General features: G+C 41.4%; 1 protein-coding gene across 1 annotated transcript in view; it reads right to left on the bottom strand.

The window, feature by feature from the left end:
• rps6ka1 (ribosomal protein S6 kinase a, polypeptide 1) overlaps nucleotides 1-21,177 on the bottom strand; it is a 119,340-nt gene that overhangs the window by 71,072 nt on the left and 27,091 nt on the right. The window lies entirely within an intron of this gene.

Raw genomic sequence — 21,177 nt, 5'->3', positions numbered from 1 at the left:
ACCTAGCGTCAGTCAGTGCCAATCAGAGAGCGTTTCGTAATCACGCTTGCGCCCATCAAAACTAGATTAGATTAATGTATTTTCATCATATACAGCTCGCGGTACACACCTGCCGCAGCGCGCGCGCACACACAGACACGCGCGCGCGCAGTACTGTGTATGAATGAATGACATAATATATATAGCCTACGGCGGGCGTAATGAATGTACGCATTATGGCTTATTATTCCATAAGCCTATAGGCTACTGTTCATTTGTAGGCGCACACAAGACTTGTTATGGAATATTAATGCATGCAGTCTATTTCCACCGATTAGCTTTAGTTCTTATTTATTTATCCACTGTCATTTCAGTGTTGGTGTATAGGCTATATAGTGTATTTCAATATAAGTTTAATTGATTAATGATATATTCGAAGGAATGCAGGTTTATAGCTATATCAACCCCCTCCAATGTACAGTAAATGACCAAGTATGGTTGTCAATATTCCAATGTACAGTTTTGCTTGTACAGTAAGTCTATCCCCCACCCATCCCTACCCAACCTCCTCCAACAGTTTCTACGTCAAATGTACTCTCTTTTCTGGACTCTTTTTGTATCACAAACAGTACTGTATTAGCAAATCTGGTATGTCATAAATGTATAGATGTAGCAGTACTGTCTATCTGTGTCATGTGTGTCATATATGTTATGATGAATTGAAAATGGGGGACCCTGATGTAAACAAGATGAAATTCTCTCTCTGGTCTGCATCCCCTTATGTAATTGAGCTGTACTGTACTGTACCCATTCTGCAATCTGTTAATAAAGTTTTCAATCAATCATTCAAACAAAGGTCTGTCCCATTGTATACCAATCAATGGGATACATTGCATGTTGACGTGCATTCTTTCAAATGTATATAATTAATCATTAAAACAGATGTGTAACAAATAAGAAATACAAATTCCACAGAAGGCATTAAATTATTATTATTTTCAATCATTTCACAATAATTGCATAATTGTGTTTGAATATCTGAGTAATTATTTGTCCAAAATAGCTGGTTCAGATATGGTTAATCCAGCTGCCCTGTGATCAGATGAATCCATATTAATTTTTCCGACATCAAATTCGTAATTTCTTATCGTACAAATATTGTCATATTTATTTTAATTCTGATTAAGTAATTAATTCCAAGGAGGCCTGTAGCGTTGACGTGAAGGAATCACTATGAGAACACAGTCTGTCAAGTTATAATAACATTTTAAATTAGTCAATCAATCATGAGATTTGATCGTGGGCTGAGAGCATATTTAAGTGTGCTCCTCAGCACTCTTAGATCTGCTCTCAAATAAGATCTCAGGAAAATTTGAAGACTCCCAGCCCTAATATGTCTTAAATAGGCCGAAATCTGGCTAAGACTAAATATTTTGTCGTAACTTCGTTCGAGAATGAGACCCATTGATTTAGTTCAGGGTGAGCTAAAATTAGCCGCGGAGCTAACGCTAGCTAACGTGAGCTAACTCTAGTTAATCAAGCTCTCAGAGAGAGATAAACAGCTGACAGCGGATAGTACAGGTACAAATACAATAAAACAGCGGGTGGGGGCTGTTGTGTAAACCTTGTACTCTTTAGTTCACATATAATAAGAGACGGAGTGTTTGTTTACTAGTCTGTACTCCGTAAGACAGGAAGTACCGTGGTGCAACATACAAATGTGTCCGTGTAGCAACACAAGCCAATACCTTACAGGACAGGGGCCCGGGGAGGGTGTGTGTGTGTGTGTGTGTGTGTGTGTGTGTGTGTGTGTGTGTGAGACAGAAGTCAGAGGAATAACGACCTGTTATTCAATAGATTAAATTAGTTTAAGAATAAAAAAATAAATACATTTTAAGAGAATCTCAAATACATTATTTTATTTAAGTGTAGGCTATAGTTAATGTTTTATTTTTTACAGTTTTTGTATTTTTCTGACATGGTAAATGGCTGCTTTTTTATATAGCGCTTTTATCCAAAGCGCTTTACAATTTGTTCCTTACATTTTACCCAATCACTCACACAACGACGGCGGAGGCAACCATGCAAGGTGCCAACCTGCTCATTGGGAGCAGTTAGGGGTTGCTCAAGGACACATCGACACGCTGCCCGGGAGGAGCGGGAATCGAACCGGGAACCTTCGGATTGCCAGACGACTGCTCTACCTCCCGAGCCACTGTCGCCCCTGACATGGGGGCTCAACAATAAATGACAATCAGAAATGTCAAGTTGCATGTTGTTATTCTAACCAGCTTAGTTCTGTTGCATTTCCAATTTATTTATGTAAATTATAAAGTGATAAGGTATCGATAAGGGAATCGATAAAGAATCGAATCGATAAGCAGAATCGATAATGGAATCGTATCGATAAAATCCTATCAATTCCCATCCCTAGCGTGCGCACGCTCCCGCGCATGCGCATAGATGTTCCCTCGCATAGTACAGACTAAAGACAGTGCCTAATTGCCTCTACGAATGGAATGTAACACATTTCATTCACAAGTTGTGTGAATGTATCTGAGAACGTATTTGAACACACCTGACGACCGGCCATATTGTTATGCAAAGTAGTACTTAGCGAGTTGGCGCATCAGTCGAGTGCAGCACATTCCTGTGTGCACGCGTGTGCACATCCGTGCATGTGCGTGCTTCTGCTCACAGACTCCCATGAACAACGCATGCCTGATGATACTCAACGTTTACTCAAAGATGCATTATTGTTTTAATATATTTAAAGTATGCCTCCTCTCTATGGATATACAAGTATTATTTTACTGTATATAACACAACAATATCTCTCTATAACCAAAGACACACCAAACCAAAGTTACTCAACAATCAGCATGCTTGATTATGCCTAGAATTATCTGACAAATCTCAATGGCACAATAATAACTTAAAAATCAACCTGTAACAAAATAATATCTCTCTTTTCAAGTCTTACTGGACAAAAATAAATAACAAAATATATGAAATAATAGAAAATAGAAAATCCAGTTAACAAATACATTTCAGACAAATCGTTTTTTTTGCCATGTTTCAATGACATATTGTGCAATGGTTTCTGCTGTCTCATTTGGTGTATTTAACCTTGATTCATTTTGTTTGCATGCCTTGCCACCCATCTTCCAGTCAAAGTACTGTATTATGATTGGGAATATTTTCACTGCTCCGTGGTTACTCCTGTCTGTAGAAACTAGAGCTGGGCCGCTAACGGCGTTAACGTGCTGCATTAACGCTATACTAGTATCGTGCGATAATATAATTAACGCATTAATCTAAACAAAAAAAAAGTTTTTTTTTTTTCTTTACCTTTATTTACCCAGGGTAGGTTCGCTGAGCACAGATGCTCTTTTTCAGGAACGCCCTGCTTCACATTCACACAGTTCCATTCACACCTGGGAGCTGCCCAGTACAACCACAGTTGACACCATTGGCCACTGAGCAACTCCACTGGAGCAGTTGATTCAAGCCATGTCACATAGTTCAAGTTTGAAATGATTCTTTCTGTTTTGCTCCTGAGAGTGTGCTAGATACTGTACTGTACTGGTAATATTATTTATTTGTGTTAACTTCTGAATAAAACAACTTATTAAACACAAGTACATCTTATTGAACATTATTTTGATATTTCATTACCAATTATCATAGCAAAACAGCTTTTTCAAACAGTCTGTAATGCATTTTGGAAACGGGAGATGGGCTCATGGTGTAATGGGCCACCTGGCCTGAGAAACATAAGGAGGAAAGAAAAAGTAAGGACTTACTTCTGGTCATTATTTGAGTAGAACACACATATTTTGAATGCCTTCGGGCAGGTTTTTTTCTTTTCTTTTTGAGCCATTTTAATCTAGATTAATCTAGATTAAATCCAGGATTGCAGATAGATTAATCTAGATTAAAAAAATTAATCTATGCCCACCTCTAGTAGAAACACCACAGTACTGGATTTGATTTGAGTGCTTCATGTGCGACATCAATCGAGTCGAGCGCTATAACAATTGGCTTCGGATTTAGTGCGCGCACTACTGAACTTTTTGGCAGTGTCAGAGTCTGGAAATGCCTTTTTTAGCAAGGCACTTGTGCAATCCATAGATTGTGATGTTTCAGAGTATGAAATGCAAACGCACCGTCCCTCCCTCCGCTGCATTACAGCATCCTCTGTTTTCCCGGGTTTAACAAATAAGTCTGTCAACTTTGCAGACAAACTCTCAACTTGCACATGTCCAAGCTTTGCACACGGTGCACTCCGCCTTCCATTTGTCCTGACGGGTCGGTACATTTGGAATTTCTTCTGCAGTTCATCTGTAAAAGTACATTCTTTGGCATTGTGAATGTGAGCTGCGGTGCGCTCTGTCCCCTCTTCCTCCGTTTGTGAGCGTAGTTGTAGAGCCGCCCACAAAGCTTCTCAGGGATTACGTCACGCACGCAACAGATTACCGTAGTATTCTGTGCAATGCGCCAGTCAATTTAAGTATATGCAAACGGTCCGTGAAAGCCGGACATTATCATGAATTTATAAACCCCCCCCGGACGGCCCGGACAGGGCATGAAAAGAGGACATGTCCGGGCAAAAGAGGACGTTTGGTCACCCTAGCTAACCGGCCACAGGGATGTGTAGTAACTAGGTCCATCAACCGGCAGAAATGTTGTCTCTTCCTGGTTAGCTTTCGGGTTGCTTTTCAAAACAAAAGTATCTATCAAAAATACTATCATCACAGTCCGCATCGTCTTATTTTAGTACCGTGTCACGATATATCATTACACCCCTACTACGTGGTGCTGTGAGGTACACACACACACACACACACACACACACACACACACACACACACACAGGGTAGGAACGTAGTCAGTGTACCGTAGGCAGGGTCGTGATGAAGGAAAACAGGGGAGGCAGAACCATCCAACAGACGGCCAAACAATCACCATCAAACAAGCTGTGGTTCGGCAGCAGGCAGTAGAGGTAACGTGTCTGTGCCAGTGTCTATATCTACAATCTGCTGCCTGCCTCCCAGCCTGAGCGCATGTCACCTCCAGGCCCGTCTGCTGCATGCCTGGCAGTGTGAACCATCTGGGACAGCAGCGACCTCAACACTACTGAGTGATATTATTGACAAAACTGTCTAAAATCACATATACCCTGAAGCGCAGAGATCACTGCTTATTATTTTTTTAAGAGCGTGTGTGTGTGTGTGTCGCATACCATATTCTTAAGATCCATCACTGATTTAGGGATGGGGATCGATTTCAGTGAAAATGCGCGTGGCGCACGCCTCCCACGCCGCCTCGAATCCAACCAAAGCGGAAATGATAGCTTCCGCCCCGCTTGCGGCCAGTGTGCACAGCTACGTCCGTTAACATGGGAGCGGAAGTGAAGCGGCGGTCGCCCGTCCGTCCGTCCGCCTTGAATCGCGTCTGGTCTGCCGGGGCCGTTACACTGCTAAGCGGCATGCTGGGTCCAGCTTGCTAGCTAGTCAATTAGTATAGTATAGATAAAGAAAGAGAGAGCTCACACATTTCTACCATCAGTGATGTAACTTTAGGAATTTATGATTTTGTTCCGGAAACGTTAGTGTTGAGATCAGAGGTTCTGTGTAGGATTGTTAGTAACTGTCTAACTGTACATATGGCTGTTTACACTAGTAACTGTTTACCTGCATATATAACTGTCTCCACCAGTGACTGTCTAGTTGCATATATATCTGTCCCCACTAGAGGGCGCTCTAGGCGGAGCCACCCAGGTACACCACCTTGTGGCGAGTATAAAAGCAAAGGTATACTCCCACTTCGTTCTCTCCCCCCATGTCTCTCAGAGAGAGAAGACTTGTGTTACTGCTGCTTACCATGTGAATAAAAAGGAACAACGCCAGTTAAGGCTCAAGATAGAAACCATGCCTCTTGACCACATTATTGTCGCCCTATAGTCGAATTCTGTTAACAGTTAGCCTGGTCTGATTCTCAAATATCTACATGTAGCTGTTTTAAATGACAGCAGCCAGCTAACTCCCTTGTTTGATTAGATCACATTCACCACGAAATCATATGTTAACAGTCTTCAAATAGATCCCAGTGACTATCGCATAGAAACTTTGTTTTGCCCATCCCTAATAGGTTAATGGAAGCAAAGTTAACAGTCCCCTTGACATTTCAGATTTTTTAAGCAAAAAGCAATCTTACTAAAAACATCCTAAAAATGTGGCTGTGAAGCAAAACTGTGTCAGCTGCACTTCTGGCAACTTCCTCACTTAAAATGTATCACTACATACGATCCCTCTATAGAGCCGAACACAAGTCTAAACGGGCGGGAAACCCACAGTGAGCCAAAGTATAGAGCCATATGAAATCCGTAATTTTTTCCCCAAAATTCAGTTTTTTCCGTTTTAATATTTCTGAATTCTGTATTTAGCTTTTTATGCTCATTTTACCATCAGAAATAGTGTCTAATAAGTGGGAATGAATAAATGTCCACAATTGAATAAGATATAACAGTCCATTTAATGTTTTTAAGTGCTGCAACTCAGAAATACAGTTCAATTTTACACAATATTTTTCAAATAATATTGTGACAAAATAAAAATGCACACAAAATAAAAATACACATTTCAAGTGTAAACAATAGATACAGCTACTACTGACATTATCACAATGACAATGTCAGTAGCCTAGCTATATCAATTATATTGTGATGAAATATAGTAGTAATGCATAATTTAGGCACCTTTAGTTTATTTCGTTTATAAAGGACAGTGTGTACTGACAATCATTTGCATTAAACAAATGGATGGGTACACTAGATTTAGCTAGAAGCTATCGTTTCCATCTATAGTCCTATGTACTGTAACGTTACATAGCTATTTAAGTTTATTTAGTTTATAAAGGACAGTGTGTACTGACAATCGTTTGCATTAAACGAATATATGGGTGCACTAGATTTAGCTAGAAGCTATCATTTCCATCTATAGTCCTATCTACTGTAACGTTACATAGCCATTTAACACTTTAATCGCCGGAAACGCCGAAACTAGTCATTCCCCGCCATGCTCATTCTGCCGAAGACGCCGTAACACGTCTTTGATATCAATATTTCAAAAATCTGTGATCGAAATCATATTTCTCCCCCGGGGACCTGAGATATACTGCTGAGCTCCACTCAACTCTCTAACGGTTCAAGAGCGCCATCTGGTGGCCGATCGGCAGATCGCCCAACAGGAAGTCATGTGGATGAAGTGGTGCTCACCCATATTTCGTCCGGGCACTCGCTATCATTAGCAGGACTCCATCTTGACACAGTGAACACCGATCTGTGCAAATAACTCGACAAACAACATGATTTGGACGTATATACCATTATACAACCTGGAAATGGATCGGGTATTTATACATCCCATAATAGGAATATCTCTGCTCCACGCTCATCGCCCAACGGCGCGAGGAAGATACGGTAAGATCCAGCGTTATTTTCCAACGTGTTCTTTACTAACTGCTCTGATGATCATATCACCCACACTAGATGAATGATATATTGTTGCCCACGGAATTATAAACGACCCCCCGCCCATCCGGTCAACATCAGATCATACGTAGTAACTCCTAGAAGCACATCCAGTTGACATTTTTTATCTCGCACAGATTCCTACCAAACTGTATTTGATCATCAATATAATGCATTTAGGGCTATAAATCAAGTTCTGGAGAAAGCTGCAGAAAACGATAAAAACATACTTGTACTTTAGACCGTATTTTAGTATGAATATGTGAATGAAAAAGTATAACGTTGCTACACCCTGAACAATAGATATAGGACATTGAATGGGCCATAATAATGTCAATTTAGCAATACAATTTAAAAAGTTATAGCCCTGCAAAGAAGGGGAACTTCTCCATAGACAAATAGAGATGGCGAGGGATGGTAAATTATGAATTTAACCATGGCGATCAAAGTGTTAATCACAATAGTGTCGCACGTGTTTTTGCGGGTCCAGTCCATGGAACGTTGACAGAATTTGCAAAACACCTTATCGCCGGAGGCATAAAAGTCATTAGGATACTGCTCTGCTCTGAATTTAGGGCTTATTGCGGAATTTCTTAGCTTCTTGACGGCGTTAACACCGAAGCAGCGAGACGCTTGGACACTGCTGTGTTGTGTGTAACACGCAGCGGTCCCCGCCTCCCCGGTCATGTTTGCTTTGCAACAAACGTTCCACCCAAAAACGGAATTTTAGTCCAGATTAGGCCAAATTCTGCAATATTCCACGTTTTGCAGTTGATTCCATTTTTATTGGTCAATTCCGTGATTCCGTCTGCGATTCCGTGAACGCGGATTTCATATGGCTCTACCAAAGTATAGGCGCAGTCGGAAGGTAAACATGTGGTTCTCAAATCTCGTCTAAGGAGCAGCTCGGCTGCAAGCGTTGGGTGCTGTTGATATTCGAGTAGAAGCGGGATAATGTCCTTGAGGCAATCGTTTTGGGAGATTACGGAGACGGGAGTCATCACAACCAGCTCTCCGGTGTCACTAGAAGTGACCGACAACGCAGCTCACCTCATGGCGAGCACAGAGAGACTCAGAAGGAGCTTCTATCCCCAGGCCATCAGGTTGCTCAACGAACAATAACACTATGTAACAACCATCAAATGCACTCACAGCACACACATCCACACGCACACACTCACTTTAAACAAACAACTCACTGCAGCACCCACTCTCCACACTTTAGAACACCTAGACACACTTTATATTTATTGGTAAAGGATTTGCACTACAACCCATACCTCATTACACCTTACTGTAAATTGTACCTCATCCCATTTCTCCTTTGCACTATATAGTATATTGTATGGTAACTCAGTTACTTCTACTCTGCATTGAACTTGTACATATGTACATACTGAACACTTGTGTCTACGTACGTGACTTCTATTTTATACTGCTATACTTATTTTATTTTATACTTATCTATTTTTGTCTAGCACAGTCTCTGGAGCGTAACAGAAAGAAGCATTTTGTATAAAAGTATTCTGTACTTCTGTATGACAACTAATAAAGAAACTTGAACTTGAACTTGAACTTGAACTAACCACGTTTAACCTGTCCGGTGCTCGCTGCACAGAATCGCCACAGGGCAGCAATAAAAAGAAACGAGAGACAGCTTATTGGGTTTTCCTTCTCGACAACAATATTTTCACAGAGGCCGAAGGCAGAGAGAGCCGAGCAGACGTGGAATATTTGAATGTATGAATAATTCCATCTATAGCCGTCTCCTCCACGCAGACAGTCTGAACGGGGCGAGAGAGTGGGTAAAGGTGTAATGTAGCGTTATGGAGATTTCACACATACACCCACGGAAGACGGGTGAAGGACGGGTGAAGGAAGACGCACAGACGTGCACACTAACACACTCTGACTCAGAACCCCTTTAACAGAGAATATATTATAGCATATGTGTATGTGTATGCTAGCCTTGGTGCTATATCCTGAAGCCAGGGATGATATAGTCTGTTAGCGACAGCTGGACTCCTTCTCATCTCTCTCTCGCTCCCTCCATGTCCCTCCCCCTGCTCTCTCCCCCCTTCTGTTCTCCCTCTCTCTCTCCCTCTCTCTCTCACACACGTGGCCCTCTCCCTAACCCTGCAGTGGAATGTGAAGTGTTTAGCTCTGCGGAGAGTACCAAGGCGTGTCCAAACCTTGTTAATACAGGCCTCGACTCACTGGGGAGCGCAGCCAAACACATGCTGCCTGGCATCACTGCCAGTGGTTACACTCTTGGCTGCTGGAGCTCGCACTCTGTTGCAAGACAGGGAGCAAGTCAACTCTATGTGCCGTTTGACACACCTTTTTGAGCACTAAATTTGCTGTACCAGAGCTGTAGTTTCTGCGGAAAGCAGAGAGGCTCAGGCTGAGATCAGGTCCATCACCTCCTCATGTCCTCCTCCTGTCTTCATCTTGTCCTCCTCCTGTCCTCCTCAGTAGGAGGAGCATGAGTAGGGCTGGGTGTATGTTAAAGCATTATGAGGACTTGTGTGATGGATGAGAACTATTGATGGATGAGACTGTTTTGAATGAAAGACGCACCCGGGACAATTTTGTTGATTGAAAATAAGTCCCATAACACAATCTGAGCTGAGAGAAAACTAAATAACTAACCAACACTTTAACAAATTATCGTTATACCATCGGAACAATATCATGATGATATTTTGACCACATCACTCAGCCCAGAAAGAATGGGCTCACACACGATCGCAAGGACCCATACACAGAGTGACTATTACATTATCCACGCACTTTTCACAAATAAAAATTACGTTCGGCAGGAGCGAGAAGTATGTATAATTTATTTTCGAGCCACAGAGCCATAATAACACATCCTCTATGAATCCAAGGCAAACTGGCTTCAGATCAGAGATCCTACGCATGCATGCTTTCTAAAAGGCCAGGGTGCTTCAGATAAAACCACAGTTCTCCTTTTTGTTAGGAAACGGGACAGATTGAAAGTATTGGGGTGTGTCCTATGGGTTCCTCGTGTAAACAGACCCTGTGGCAAAGCTAAGAGAGAGAGAGAGGAGAGACGGAGAGAGGCGGGTGGACAGAGGGAGGGAAGGAGGGACGAAGAGAGTGATATATTCTCCATTTCCACCCTCAAGCACTTTGAAGTGAGGCGTGAATGAAGTCTCAATGGAGACAGTCATGATTCACGTCCAGTGGGGACAGTGCTGCTCACAACAGACGCATTCAATGCTCATAGGATACACACAGGATATACTTTGATGAATTACTGACAGTCTTGTTGTCGGAGAGCACAGTCATCCAGCCATTCCTCGCTCCTATTTTCTTCTCTTCTTTCTTTCTCCATCCATTTCCAAATCTTTTTTTTTAAAGATTTGTTTTCAGCATTTTATTGCTTTATTTCGGATACAAGTCCGGCAGAGAGGAAGGATGGGAGCGAGATATGGGGGAAGGAAGACATGATTCGGCAAAGGTTGCCGGGAACCCGGGACGGCAGTGTTGCACTACAGTGCGTTATGTGGTTCGCCACCCTGGCGCCGCTGTCCATTTCCAATTCTATCTCTCTCTCTCCCTCACTCACTCAGTCTTTCTTGCATTCAATACACTTTCCTCTGTTTCTTTTCAATCTTGTTAATGGCATCTGCAGTAGCTTAGCAACCGGTTGCTATTCATGAAGAGATGGCAAGAGTTGCGATTCTCGCCGTGTGCGCACACACACACACACACACACACACACACACACACACACACACACACACACACACACACACACACACACACACACACACACACACACACACACACACACACACACACACACACACACACACACACACACACACACACACACACACACACACACACACACACACACACACACACACACACACTTGACTTCTATAGAACTGACGGGTGTGATTAATCCCTGACCCATGTGATTGGTAGCAAACGGTCTCCATCTAATGCTCTACTTACCCATGTTGGATTAGAGTCGCTGTAGCATCACTGTATTTATCACGTTAAGTTGCCACAGAGACCATGACTTGACCATGACGCTGAACATCCTTGACAGACCCAACATAAAGCATGGCTTGTCAACATGTTAAGGCAGTGTCGGAAAGGGGCATTAAGAGGACTGTATAGAGATGATAGGGGGTCTAGTAGCTCTGTGGAATGTGTGGTGTTGATGTGCGAGTGTGTGTTTTGAATGTGTGTGTTTCTCAATACGTGCATGGGGGGTGATGTGATGTTGTTGTAAATCTAGCAATACAGTATGTCAGAGATAGAAGTATAAGCAGCTGCCGGGTGTCATTTGACTTTTTCCGTTCCCCGGGTCAAACACTTTATTTTACAATGATGCTGGTTCTAAAATATATACTTAAATATATATCTTTATGTATATATATTTATAATAAAAAAAATATATATATACCCACACACAATATATATATATATAGTGACGAGTCTGGTGGTGTTCAGACTAATCACAGTTCAAAAACAAACAAATTCAACTGTCCACACAAGTGCAATTTTATTTAAATTTTTTTTCTCCTATTTTTCTCCCATCCCAATTTCGTGATTCCAATTCTTCCCTCCCCTGTCTTGAACGTTGCTAGACTATGCCTCCCACTGGTCGGCTGTAGTGAGGATAGAAGCCTTGCATTATGTGTCCCCTCCGGTACACGAGGAGGCAGCCTGTCGCATCTTTTCACCAGACAGCTCGAACTCTCAGTGGCGAGGAGTAACGCGTGGGAGGCTCACGCTGCCCCCGCTACTTCCTGCTTCTGCTGTACAGGCGTCACCCAACCGACCTGTAGGAGTCGCTGTCCACAACGTCCAATCCCCACCCACCGGCTTTCCCACCCTCTAACACTGCCAATTGTGTTAGTATGACGGCCGGCCAAGCCGGTAGCAACGCCGAGAGCTGGGCTCGATACCAGCATCTCCTGCGTTAGTGGTGAGCGCCTTGCCCACTGCGCCACTCAGTGGCAATTTCAAGTGCAATTTCAATCAATAAAGAATATTTATTGAATAGGGCAGAATATAGTCCGATGGGCAATTAGAATGGTCGTAATACAGTCCCAAGGTCAAAAACACAAAAACAGGCTCTCATACAAAAAAGGGATTGTTCAATACTCAGAGTTGACTTCCGGTCCAGGGTCAGTACACAAGGGGGTTTCTCAGCCAGTCTAGGGTCCACAATGAACACCTTCTCGCCTTCACCTCTCCTCTCACTACCTCACACTTCACAAAACTCTGTCAACAACAATCTCTCTCTCCGTACTTCGCTCCTACCTCACCTCCTCTCAACTATATTCTGTCTGTCCTAGTGTTTTATGGTATGTGTGTCTGGTGTGTGTGTGTGTGTGTGTGGGATGTGGGTTATCTAATGGTGCACATGTGTGTTCTATCTAGAGATGTTCAGATACCTTTTTTTCCTTCCGATCCGATTCCGATACCTAAGCTTGGGATACCGATACTGATCAGATACCAGTGCATACATAAAAAAAAAATATATATATATAAATTTTTTTAATTTTTTTTTTCAGCTACAGATACTGTTTTATATATACTGTTTTTAGTAATAACTGGAAATGGTATTTATTCAACAACAGGTGATTGTATAGATTAGTATTAGTATCATTAATTGACAACTATGCTTAATGAGTTCACCCATGTAACGGTTGTTGGGACATTGGTTCTGCACGGACGTTATACGTTGTTGCACTTGCTACCCAGTCTGCTCCGGTTCAGTTAGCTAGTAGCAGAGGCTCTGGCTAGTAGTAACGTTTATGTTGTGATTTTCAATGCAAAATAAATATTCAACATTCTCTTTTGAGACTCCGCCTCAGACTCTTATCCTTTGGCACTTGGAACGTGCTGTACTTTGCTTGCAGGTCTGCAGCCATTATTGCTGGATTATGAATAGCACCAACTTTAGCCAAGGTACCGTTATCAAGCTAAGCTAGCTGACCTAGCTCGTCTTCCCCGCAAGGTTTTCACATTGACATTTGATAACGTCAGCTAACGCTAGTCAGTAGCTACTTGACTTAAATACGATTAACCGTGGGTGCATTATTGTTGATAGACGGCCAGTGTCAGGTCCTGGAGAAAGGACAGGCGATCATCTGATTTGATGTAACGTTAAAGCGGATGTTGTTCCAACTAGCTAGCTTTTCAGCCGTTAATGCTACAGTATAACACCAGCAAGCGAAACACATCCGAGCTCCCCGTCACACCGCTCTGTCGGGACAATGGAATTTAAGAAAGTGTATCTGCTGTTAAAATGACAAACAGCATCACACTTTAAAACACGTTCATTTTATAATCCTCACTCTCTGCATGAGATAAATGACGTTATATGGGATCGGAGGCTAGACTTTCGGCGTACTCGCCGATACCAGCATTTTAGGCTGTATCCGAGGCATTTTCTATACTGGTATCGGTATCGGAACAACTCTAGTTCTATCAGTCCTAATCAGCTGCCTACTTGCTTCCTCTCCTCCCATGGCAGGAGTATCTCCCATCCTTCACATAGCCATGGGACGGGGGATGATATCTGCCACAATATATTCTTTAATACAAACAAAGCCAACACTGAATGTCCAATTTAAAGTTTTGGGAAGAAGCATGCTTGAAAAATTATGTTATTATTTCACAATTATCTCACAAATCTAAGGAATAACCTTTAGAAACAATGACCAACATTAACCTTAAACGATGCTTCTTTATATTGCAAATGTCGGAGGGTAGGACACCACAGATAATTTCTAGGGATCCAGTTGTTCTCTCTCCTAATGATACATGTCACTATCTGGAGTTTTCAGAGCTCCTTTCACAAACTACATAGTGCAGCTTTGAACTTGAATCGCATCTCCTGTTCAATCACAACCGTAGTTACACTCATAACCTGCTCGCTGTTCTTTCTGTCCTGATGTTTCACTGGCTAACTGGCTGTCCCTGTATCTTCACTCGCCTGTTCTGGTTCAGGATATGAATTTGTCTTGGTGGTGGTTGATTTGCTGAAGCACTGTACAGGGGGGAGAGGCATTTTTTTAAATACAGCGCTTCTGCTCACAATGAGACAGAGAGGTGTGACAAGAGAGAGAGAGAGAGAGAGAGAGAGAGAGAGAGAGAGAGAGAGAGAGAGAGATAATAACTATCTTGTTATTATCTAGCACACTCTCAGGAGCAACACAGAAAAAAACATTTCATGCAAAGTATTCTGTATTCTGTATGACAACTAATAAAGAAACTTGAGAGAGAGAGAGAGAGAGAGAGAGAGAGAGAGAGAGAGAGAGAGAGAGAGAGAGAGAGAGAGAGAGAGAGAGAGACGCTCTAACCAAACACATGCCATTTAGCTTGCACAGCAGATTAAATAAGCATCTTTGATACTGAGATGGACGACGTAGATTGTTGTAGGGCTGAGCGATATGGCCAAAAACGATATCACGATATCGATATCATATCACTCGATATCTATAATTATCGATATTGTTATAAGTATAAATTTAAACAACAGATGTATGTTTATTTTGCAGCAATTCTTTGTGTTACAGCCCCTCACACTCCAGTCATTAGGCTGCAGCTGGTTTGAAAGCGAAAGTAAACCGGCTTCTCTGCTGGCTGTGGCTCCAGGGGAGTTGAATACCGGTAGTTCTGGCTCTGCTAGTTTCTTTTCTATCTTTTGGTGCTTTTTTGGTGGACAAACCACTGCACATGTGCACCGTGACTCGCGACTGGAGACTAGCTCTGCTAGCACACATAGCCTACTGTGTACAGATGGTTTCAAACTGTATTTTAAATTAGAAAGCAAACAAAATAAATAGACAAGAGAAAAATAAATCTCAATTTGTTCAGTATTGTCATTTGGACAAGCAAAGCCATTACTTTAAGTTGCAGGCAAGAAAGACAAGTCTGTCCACTGTCTCTGGTTTAAAAACAAAAAAATAAAAAAAATAAATGTATTGCTAAATGTATTGATCGATATTGATTATTAACACTTTGGATGCCACGGACGACATAACACATGTTATCAGCCCGCTCCCTGAATGCCCAGCACGACAATTATCGTTTTATTTTTTTATTAGCGATCAGAATTCATATTTCATCAACCGAATCTACCGTTGGGAAACCAGCCCCATCAGGAGCTCAGATAGGCCTGCCGCGATAAGCAATAAATCGATTAATTGCTGCGATAATTAAAATGAATGCAATGATTTTGACGGGCGCGATTAATTGCTATTTGCGCGTTTGTTTTAATGAGGCGGAACCAGTGCCGCTTGTCAGTCACTGTCCGTGTTGGGAGGCGGGTCGCTGACGTTACTAGAGTACAGCACGGGAGCCCCGTGGGGCAACGCCACAGCTTAACTACATTTCTCAATATTGTGGCTCCTTTTAACCAAGTAGCATTATTTGTAGTGTAACGTTAGCTATTTTTAGACCCAAGTAGTTACTCGCTACTGCCCGGAGAAACTGGACTGCTAAATAAAGATGAAAGATAGAGCTTTGATTCTCATTCCATGCTAACAACATTAGCTAACAAACGAAATACAACGTATAGCATAGCTACAAGTACAACACAGAATAACGTTAATACAATTACATGCATCATTGTTTACAATGAACGGGTGGGGCTGGTCAAAGGACTGGACACGGGGACAAGTTAAACATGAATTAATTTATTATAACACTCCGGTAGTTTCGAGTCGTGCTGCAGTGCCTACGCACCACAGCTATTCTATTATATACTGCTTTGACGCTTCCTCCTCATCGTTGATTGCCTGTAGTAGCTGCATCTAACGTTAGTAGCTAACGTTAAAACTAACCTAAAGTTAGTTGTTCACCAACAATCTCAACATTTGTTATTAGCTCAAAAACAACCGGACGAGACATGTTGTCGGCTCATATGTTCTGCTTAGGATAATCGCAACAATACTTCCGGTCCGGTCGGTGGGCTTCAAAATAAAAGTCTAAAACCGGAAAAGACGGAGCGGTGGGCTTCAAAATAAAAGTTTTGGGAAATAAATTTCTCAAAAAAAATTCTCTAACCGGTCGCAATAATATCGCTTATCGCGATATTTTCGGGGGCAATTAATCGCCCAGCAAAATGTGTTATCGTGGCAGGCCTAAGCTCAGATGTGAAAAAAGCGCCCCCTATCGTCTCCCAGATGGTAATGCACCCTTTTGGAATGGACTCAATGAAAATGGTTGAGGGGGAAAACATTCAAAATCCACATTTTACTTCTCACGCATGTACCCCGAGCCGATCGGATTCATTGTGGAGCTTCAGAACAGCGTGTAATATGTGTTTACAGTATGTAGCATTGGATCAATAAAAGGATAGATTTTTGGAATGGCGATCAGGAATTGGAATAATCTTTTTGGATACCATCTGATCTCAGGTAAGGAATCTATTTTACTTAGGATAATCAGACCTGTTTTCACGGAGATATAAGCTTTTCCCCTATGTGTGTGTGTGGCTGTGCGAGCGATCAGGAACTAATCGATTTTCAGCTTGCCTATATAGCGTGCATACGTACACATATACCATCGATAATCTAGCGTTTATTTGAAAACTATTCATAAATAGGCCGAAAAATTACAACGTTCTAGACTATTCCAGTACTGGGCGTTTATCACGGAATCTTTTTATTTTCCTTGAAAACGAGGGCTTTTCAAAATGCTATAAAACGGAAATGAACCGATAAAAAAACAATCCGCTTCGACAATGTTGATGTTGACTGGAAAATGAGTCATTGATAAGCGACGGGCAGATTAGACACATAGCCATAATTTAAAACATAGATTAGGCGATATTAACGCTAACATTGAAGTGGATGATGGGCATTCAAGGGGGTAAAAAGGAAAACACGGCCAGCTCTGAAAGTGTTAAAATATATCGCGATAATTATCATTATCGTTTTATCGCCCAGCCCTAGATTGTTGTACCTTTTGAACAAATCTTGAAAGTAGTTTTTTCATGTGAAAATCACACCAGTGCGACCTAAATTAAATTAATTAATTAAAGTAAAGATTTGTACGATGTGACCAATTATCTGCTGCTAGCATTGTCCGTTCCAGAGAAGCCAGTAGATAAGCTACTTGAGAGCGTTTTGCTTTTGACATAATGTTCTGCTTAGTGTCCGCTAGCTGGGCAGTAGGTGAGAGAAGGATGTTCTACAATGTTCCCGACCACAAAAGGGTGATTGATTGGTCGTTATTCGTTTAATGATTCTGTCTGAGTAATTATTATTGTTCATCGTCTATCATTACACCGAAATGATAGCCATTGTTGTAAGGCCTGGTAATAAATGTATATTGAATAGTTGCATTTGAACAACTAGATATTGATTCTGGGATGGGAATTTTGCGTAATTTAGTATTCAAGTACTCTCACACATAAAAAGAAAACAAGTATTAGGTTACTTGAAAGTTTTACCTTGCAGTCTGATGCGTGTGTTAAATTTGTATTGTGTGACAAACCTTGACATGCGAGCGACTAGAGGCAACATAGAAAACTGACTGGAGGTCTTTCTGCTTTTGTTTGACACACAGGGCGGAATCCACAAAGAATGGATTGCACGAAGCTAATCGCACCCACGGATTGTGCTCCGTGTTTACGAGCTATCCACTAAAAGCACATTGCGCGGATGATACCAGCGTTGACACGCCCATTATTTTTCCTGATTTGCTCACAGGGATTCCTGACAGCAGCGCTGTTGGCAGATATCAGTCCGGACTTCATTGTTTTCCGCGGGACCATTATGCATATTCTTACATTTACTGGCGCGTTGCACCGAATACCACGGTACTCCGTTGCGTGTGATGTTTTCCCAGAGAAGACTGCTTTGTGAGCGGCCCTACTATACGCTCACACACAAACAGAGGAGGAAGCGGACAGATCGGACCAGCATTGATTCTGCTCACAATATGCCAAAGCGAAAATGTACATTACAGATTAACTGCAGAGAAAAACATTAAACATTAAAGCTGTGCGAGGCGAGAGTTTGATGGCAAAGTTGACTGAATTGATTGAAGTATGCAACTATACAGAGAGATAAAGAAAATAATTTAAAACTATGTTGATGCCTCAAAATTATGTTTTGGTTTGATTTATGATGATATAAGATGCTTATTATAATACAATCATTCTAAGGATTACATTGAAAAGATAAAGACATATTCTTGAAAGCTGGATTTTCTAATACAGAAGAGGTATTATTTAGATTGAACATTAATTCAAATTTTCTTTGTATTTATTTTGTCCAGTAAGACTTGAAAATAGCTTTATTAAGTTGTAAAGCCATGGCCTATATTCGATTTCATAATTATATTATATTGTGCTTATTGCTTAACTTAGTTCATATTTCATTTTATAATACACCACCCCTTTATTGTGGTTATAACCTAGGTCTGTATAATAATAAAATAATATAATAATAATATATAATAATCTAATTGACATTGACATTCCCTAATAGATGGTGTGTACGTAAATGGAAATGTATGTGTCTGATAAAGAGATAGGGATATACGTGGATGAAAAGGTATGGGTCTGATATGGTATTATTAGAAGATTGTATAATTGGTTGATATGAACATAGATAATGTATGTAAGCTAAATAGTATATTATGCTGTATTGTATTATGAATTAATTATGAGTAGGTATTGTTGTATTGTATTATGAATTTGATTCGCCGCTGCTGAATTAGGACCGCCGCTGCTATGAACTAGACTATTAAAAAAAAAATATATATATATATATATATATATATATATATATATATATATATATATATATTTTCACTTTTTTTTTTTTTATCATTTCATTTGGGCTGTGGGGGGTGCTTAATGTAAAAGACTGACCTGGGGAAAAGGCTGCAGGGAGAAAGCACTGCAGTCTAGTAGATTTTGTGTTTTGAGCACAAAGTTCATCATAGATCTAGCCTCTTTATTTTGCTCTCAAAATGCCCCGGGACCCCCCTAGAGACACAGCCGATTTTTTTTTTCAGGGGAAACACTGGAGTGTATAGAGTCTGTAACTGTATTTTACGTGTTATGGACCCCAGGAAGAACCAGAACTGCTGTGGCTAATGGGGATCCAGATAAACTTAAATTTAAACTTAAACCACAATAATCTGGCACACTTGTTGGGGACTGTAAAGCATTGCCCCACCAGTGCGATTGAGGCATCTAAAGCGCATCTTTAATAAGCCAAATGTGCGCTCGATCACACCGCGCGTTCTGATGTGAGCCCGGTTGTATGCTGCATTGCTGCCTCTCCCACGTTCGTTGGGTTACGCACAGGAGTCATCAGCCAGCCCATGGAGTTGGTATCCGCCGTCCCCTATGATACAAAAGCGCATAATTCGTCCTATATTTGCAATGAATATTACAGCACAAACGTTTTCTGAAGAATACTTTTAACCAGGTATTGCCATCCATGGCTTGCATCATTCGGTATAGACTGCTGTTCCGAAAGATGTAGCTGTCAGCTGCACTGACCCAGGGAACTTGGCAACCACATTAGTAATTAAATTACTGGCGTTACACACCACCTGGATATTGATATAATAGGTATGTTTCCTATTTCAAAAAACGTGCTCAGGGTGGTACAATTGCAATGTGAGTGCAGGCAATCGCGCCCACGACATTGGGGAAGCCGACAGTGTTGAAAAAAGACAACTTCGTCACTTATAATTGTACTCTATTCTATTGTACTATATTCTATTGTGCTATATTTAATTTCGTTTATATCCTTTAATTTAATTTAATTGTTGCTTATATAGAAAAGAAAGAAATAACAAACACACAACTTTCAAACTGAAGTGGGAAACCAACTCGGAATAAATAAATAGAGTTTATTCTGGAGCATAACGCCACAACATTGGCTGCTCAATATCATCCTTGATTTCATCCAGAGTGATATTCTCCTTCGAAATATTATTTCGCGGTCACGCTGTTACTGCTGCCATGATCACCTGTGAAGAGGCACCTGTGAAGAGGCTCATTTAAATAGAAAGGGGACATGCCAATTACACCGGACGCAATGCTGAATGAACGCATGGGACACCTTCCTTTCACCCGCTGCGCGTCCTTTGAGAGCAGTATGCGTCGGAAAAAGTCGCGCAAACCCTTTGTGGATTCCGCCCACAGTGTAGTGACTGACAGGAAGCATGGAAGAAGGAAGAGTAATGACATGCAACACAAACATCAAGGGTCAGAATCAAACCCAAGACCGGCAGTATCTGCCTTAGAGCCACGGAGAAGCCCACTCCTACATATCCAGATGGACATGGTGCAGTAGCGCAGGTGCTGAATCTCCCAGAGTGACATTTTAGTGGTCTTGACTGTGAATCGTGACAGTAATAAAACCTAAATGTTAAGTACAAATCCTCACAAAAGAAATTCTGAAACAGTAGTGTGTCAATTGAAAATTGTGTTTGGTATCACATTTCATCCACATCTTGCAGTGGAAAACAAACAGCAGGTGTGAGGCAGTGTGTCTACAGTGTGTGTGACGTGTGTGTGTGTGTGTGTGTGTGTGTGTGTGTGTGTGTGTGTGTGTGTGTGTGTGTGTGTGTGTGTGTGTGTCCTTACTTGACTGACTGCAGAGAGAAACAGAATAACCCACAATGTCCAATTG

Source organism: Notolepis coatsorum (genome assembly GCF_963971535.1).
Source record: "Notolepis coatsorum genome assembly, chromosome: 3".
Lineage (NCBI taxonomy): Eukaryota > Metazoa > Chordata > Actinopteri > Aulopiformes > Paralepididae > Notolepis > Notolepis coatsorum.
This window is presented reverse-complemented; position numbering and strand designations above follow the sequence as displayed.